This window comes from Mytilus edulis, chromosome 10, assembly GCF_963676685.1.
Source record: "Mytilus edulis chromosome 10, xbMytEdul2.2, whole genome shotgun sequence".
NCBI classification, from domain to species: Eukaryota; Metazoa; Mollusca; class Bivalvia; order Mytilida; family Mytilidae; genus Mytilus; species Mytilus edulis.
This window is the reverse complement of record NC_092353.1, coordinates 15,156,408-15,163,198: the sequence shown is the minus strand read 5'-3', so window position 1 is coordinate 15,163,198 and position 6,791 is coordinate 15,156,408.

The following is a 6,791-nucleotide window of genomic DNA, read 5'->3' as shown; positions in this document are numbered from 1 at the left end:
TCTATTTTGTAATCACCTGGGGTCTGTTGTTCAACTTGTGATTAAACTAATCATATGATTAATTTTAATCAGTCGTTAAAAGTTAATCGGATGATTAGTAAATGCAATGATTAAATTGCGTTGTTCAACTTATTTTAATCATTGTATTTACTAATCATTCGATTAATTTTTAATCATATGATTAAATTTGGGTAGTTAGCAAGTGTTTCCCACAATGCATTGTAAATCAGGACCTACAAAACTTCCTTTGATGCATTAAATTATAACATTCTTCTTTTAAACTGGTTTTGGGTGCCAATAATTATTGAATAAATATCTTATAACATATTCATGTTTTTTCTTATGGAAACATAAACATATTTTAGATATGTTTCCAGTTCAAAATGAAATATGCTTGAATGAAAAAATAGTTTCAGTGAATGCACTACTGATTAAGTAATCTCAAATTCAAAAGTAATATATGCATTTATTTACCATGAAAATGGTTTCGGGTGCATTTTGTAATAATCAGCATTTGCATTCCACTTTAAATTATGACTAGGGCCAGAGTTTTTCATGTTATTGCTCAAAAATCTTGGTATCTGAAATGATGAGGTCATGCAGGTGGTCGAAAAACCAACATTCATGCAATGAATAACTTGAAATCAGTTTGTTTCTTAATTATATTAAAAAATTTCAGTCGTTGTTGAAATAGTCTTATCATGTAACATGTGACTGTTCTAACTCAGAAGCAATGTCAGAGATTGTCTTCGGTCCTCAATCAAAATGCATCATTCCTGACCATGATTTTAATGCCGGAATTTGGTGTCTGACAACAACGACAGTGTCCATGATTGCAATGATAATTCAGTTGAAGTCTTTGTTTTTACATAATGATTCCTCCAAATATCTGTTAAAATATTTTTTGTTAGTTAAGTCATACCTTCTACACATGCGAAAGATACGCTTTTGTTTAAGATAAGATAAGATAAGATATTTTCATTTCCAATTATGGGCCCCAAAGGGCATAAACATTACAACATCAATAATTTTTTCATAATACAATACAAACAATGAGATAAAAAAAAAAAAAAAGTTAAACGAGAACTATTTAAGTTCTTAAAGAATACGTAGATAAAGAATCTATAGTATGTTGGTTTTTTTTAATACTAATGCATTTTATTACAAGTGTGGTTGATATAGATAACAAACAAGCAGCCCAAAAAGAAAAAAAAGGAAAAATAGATATCCACATATGTATAGTACACAAAAAGTTGGATCAATTAAATATATAATAATTAGCCAAAAAGAAAGTAGAAATTAAACATGTCCATGACTCATCCTGTGTCAGCAGCAAATAGGAAAGCATTATGGTTTCCTAAAGGCAGCTGACACCAGGGGACGATACCTTATGGGCCATAGGCATGTAAAATGTGTGTAAATGTCTCTTTCCTACCTGTATCAAAAGCAAACAAGGAAGCATCATAGGTAACTTGAATGCAGTTGATACCAGGGGACGATGCCTCAAGGATATAAGAGAACATTTGAATAAATAATATATCTTAACAATTATTTTTTTTTTAATCGGCTAGTATGTTTGTGATATTCAGATGAATATAATTTTCTATGTCCAATCAAATGTATATACACACATAGATTTCCTTTAACTAATCTTCACTAAGGAAGATGTTTGTATATAAAATTACATATTATTTTAAGTAACTCAACATTTTCTACACTAAATAACCAGATAATTTTGCTTTGACTGTTCATATGATTAGAATAAGAATTATATTGTGCAATACTAGCTAACATACAATTTCTATCATCCTCAAATTTGTTACAATCAAATAGAAAATGAGCCTCATCTTCGACAGTATTGGAAGAACATTTATTACATATTCTGTTAATTCGGGGAATACCCTGATATCTACCTAATTCTATTTGTAATCTATGAGAAGATACACGTAATTTAGTAAAACTTCTTCTAAGTTCAAAATTCTTGATCAATGTTAGATATTTTTCAAAACCAAAATTTGTTTTATATAAAAGGTAGGTTTTCAGTTTACTGTCTGAAAATTTATCTATTTTTTTCCAACAGCTAATAAACAATATTGATAGCTTGGTTTGTATATATTTCTTAAATTTGTATAAGGATTCACAAAATGGAGCATTTATGGCATTTGTATAGTCAATACCAAGTATTTTAAAAACAACATTTATTGAACCATACCATGATGTTATATTCATGTGATGTAGTGTCTTTGATTGTGTATATGCCTCTTTTAATAGAAGAAAATTATTACCTAAATTCTCTAATCTATACCAGTACAATAACATTCCTTTTATAATATTAAAATATATTGGAAATCTTCCAAGTTCAGATAACACTGCAGCATTTGTTGTTTTCTTGTGTACCCCAAGTATAAATTTACAAAATTTTATATGAAGTTTCTCACAGGGTAAACCTGAATATAATTTTTCAAAAGATATATCTTCCTTCTTACATTTAGAGGAAAGAGAATTAAACATCCCCCATATTTCGCTACCATATAATAAAATAGGTTTTACAGTGTGGTCAAAAACATGAATACTTGTTTTTACATCAGGATTAAGAGATAAAAGATCTTTCCTTAATTTGAAATGAGCTTTCAGGGATTTTTTGTATAGTTCATTTTGAGCATAACTGAATGAACCAGATGAGCTTAAATATAAACCTAGGTATTTGTATTTTGAAACACATTCCAGATTTATATTCTGAAATGTGAATATCTGTTTTACATGTCTGCCTGCCTTGTTGAAAATCAGCACCTTTGTCTTATTAGTATTCACTTGAGACACCAATCTTTGCAAAATTTATCAAGCATTCCCAGCTTTTCTCGTAGTCCTTCAGCTGATGTAGATAATAAAACAATATCATCAGCATACATTAAACAATGTAGATCTTTGTCATTGACATTAACTGGGTCTCTAGTATCTGACAAATATCTGGGCAAATCATTTATGAATATCTTGAATAAATTCGGACTGAGGTTGTCACCTTGTTTGACTCCAATATCTAATGGGAAAAAATTTGGAATAACGATCTCCATTGACGAGTATGTGAAGGGTGCTTTCTTTCACGTCCGCATTTTATCAAGTATGGCATGCCAAGTTAACATTTCAGATCATTTTTACGGATGGTGTAGATCGTAATAAATAACAGAACTGTAATCGATTGCAGTTCACACTGCAAAAGAAGATACAGTGTGACAATTTTAAATATTCACTTGTGCAAGTGTAATGGCACAGTCCGAGAACCTTTTCAATGATTTTTTAAATTTGAAATAACAAATTGTTAGTTCTAGAAATTTTCATAAAGGGGGAGGGGCACTGACTGCCTTAGAGGGGGCCCGCTCCAATCATGCTACAGTGATTCCCTTTATATAATCAACCATTTTTTCCACAAAAGGGGGAGGGGGCCTGGGCCCCTGAAAACACCTCTGAAATAGTTCGTTCTGATGTTGTACTGTTATACCACTGTCCCAGGTTAGGGGGAGGGTTGCGATCCCGCTAACATGTTTAACCCCGCCACATTATTTATGTATGTGCCTGTCCCCAGTCAGGAGCCTGTAATTCAGTGGTTGTCGTTTGTTTATGTGTTCCATATTTGTTTTTCGTTCATTTTTTTTATATATATATAAATAAGGCCGTTAGTTTTCTCGTTTGAATTGTCTACATTGTCTTATCGGGGCCTTTTATAGCTGACTATGCGGTATGGGCTTTGCTAATACTAAATATAAAGACAAGAAGATGTGGCATGACTGTCAAAGAGACAATTCCTTATCGTGAACCAAAAGATGTAGTAGTTTTAACAGATATAATATTGGTCACCGTATGGCCTTCAACAGTGAGCAAAACTCACATGGAAGCATAAGCTATAAAAGACCTATAGATATGACAAATCAAGGCAGTAAAACAATTCAAAATAGAAATCAAAAGGCCTTATATATATTCATGAACAAAACTAAGAACGTAAAACAATAATATATATAGCAACAAACGACATGCAACAACTGAATTAAAGGCACATCCAAATGCGGATTTACGGTATACAAGTAGAAGATGTTTATTTGGTCCCTATTGGCCCGAGAACACAGTTATTTCGTAGAGCATTTCTTTTAGACAATAAATTCAAATTTAAAAAATTGCACCTACTCTTTCTCAAAAAGATTTTTACAGTGTAGTGTACTACTAGTGAGACAAATAAGATCAAATTAATAGACACTTCTACCAGCTCTAAATGACAGCTTCCGACGTAATAAAAATTGACCTTTTTTAAACTGACCAAATCACTACTTAACATAAAGATTCAGCACCCAAATTTTTATAACATGTAATAACAGCACCTACTTAATATTCATGCATTAGATATCAAGAAATAAATTGTGAAAGTGTATCAAATACAAATGCAAGTTATACACTGTTCACTGTAGGGACTAACTAACGAAAATCAAAGGACGATAACTGTGTCCTTGAACCTATTGTGTGGTCTTTTTTACCATTTGATGAGATTGTGCTACAACCGACCAACAAAGATGGCTGCTCACTGTGAATAAAATAACTATGAATTATGATCATTATGTATCTATTTTTGTGGCAAAAAGTTTAGCTTCTTGTTTGAAATACATTCTCTTATTAAATTGTTCTCCGTTATATAAAGGCATGAAGTATTTGCCACTGAATTTTAACATGATAATTCACAAGATAACAAAAGAAAGGAAGAAAGACCAATCACAATTTGTCTATTTTTTTATATTTTTAAATTAAACTGAAAAAAGATAAACCTTTCAAATAAAAGTTCTTTATATAAAAATATTCCCTTGATGTGGAACTTTTGCTCCCTCTATTTTCAACACTAGAAATGGGGTTTTCCTGTGTACTTAAACTTCAAACCTTGCTTTCTAACTGATCTATTCAAGGACGTCATGACTGACAAGTGTCTTTATAAAAAAAAAAAAAAAAAAAAAAAACTTCAGTGTCGTTATACGCATGCATGTTGTCTGCTTGAAGTTGATCCCCACCCGGACAGAAAGAAATAGCCCAACTCAAAGATGTTTATTATTAATATATTCCTGCATCAAGTTATTTTTCACCTTGGGCTTACATAAGAATAATTACAGAATATAGAAAGTGAAACTAAAATTGAAAACATAAAGTCTGAAGTCACATAGAAGAGAAATAGATTTATGTTTTTTTTGGGGGAAAACAGCCGGTGCCAGGGTTACCCTCTGTGTGTTCAAATATGCATGCCATATTTGCCACTGCCCCATGTCTGTTTTATGAATTCTGACCCTAAATTTTCCATCTGTTACAATTGCCAAGAATTCCTCTCTCAAAACTCCGGTGGACCTCCTACTGCACCCATTACCTTGATCCATTCGTAGATTTGATCCATTGTAAAGTGAAATTAATTTATGAAAGAGGGACGAAAGATACCAAAGGGACAGTCAAACTCATAAATCGAAAATAAACTGACAACGCCATGGCCAAAAATGAAAAAGACAAACAGACAACAATAGCACACACAACATAGAAAACTGAAGAATAAGCAACACGAACCCCATCAAAAACTAGGGGTTATTTCAGGTGCTCCGGAACATGACCTGCATGTACGTGTCGCCACTGAAGACCACAACAATATAACAAATGGTCAATATAAATTATCCGTGTTATTTTCTCTATGAGATATTTGCATGCTCTTTATTTTTTAATATTGATGCAATTTATGATCATTTATACTTATCATTTCTTACTCGGACTAACCAGAGAAGCATCTATAGATGAGTTGGAAGTTAAAAAAATCAAAGATATATTCTGTGATGATCTGGAAAAACAAGCACTAGTCACATAAATCATACATTGTTGTACCTCTCTCCCAACGGTGGTATAATACTTCTTTTGAAATATATCTGACACTCGAATATGAGATTTCCTAGATTCTAAAATTTAAACAGGTGCTTGTTTTTGTATATTGTGTCAGATAAAAAAATATGAGACATTTTATTGACTCAGTCTCTTAATAACCTAATCAGTAATACATGTAATATTAAACACTGATGGCAGTATATTTTCATTATAAATGTAACAGGGTCGAATCTTGGATAAAAGATATAAACAAACTCTGTTTAGGGTTCGGATGATTTATTACCAGTAGTAAAAATAAACTCTGAAATAACAATATCACAATTACAAATAACAGTTCTATTATAAAACACAAATATCTTAAATTACACATTATCACATATTGAAATGGTAAAATACAATGCACTTTAATATAGTGTACTAAACTACGAATACATTTAATAGACAATCAGTGAGCTGATGTCACGTGTACTTTAACTTCTCATTGTGATACACTACACAAGAATGTATCCCTTGATCGTAAATAATATATTATATAGTGTTTACTGGTTTACTATGTGTACGGTACAAAACTAAAGTTAAAACTGCAAATGTAACATTAAACTGATCGGAACATAATATATTGTTTGTTCTTTACATACAATTACGTTACAACAATCGTCGAATTGTAAATACTATTTTCATAAAGACTAATTAAGCCAATATATTAAATATGCTTAAAACCACATATTTAAAGGGAAATAATCCATAACGTCTTGTTTACAACATTACATAGTTAAAAATAGATTGACTCTTACCACTTGTGGAGTGAGTTTTTACTGGCAAGGACAAGGCACAGTTCACAAATACATTCTTTATATAATTACATCAATGGAGTCCTAAAACCAAAATGCAATCATAAATATTCG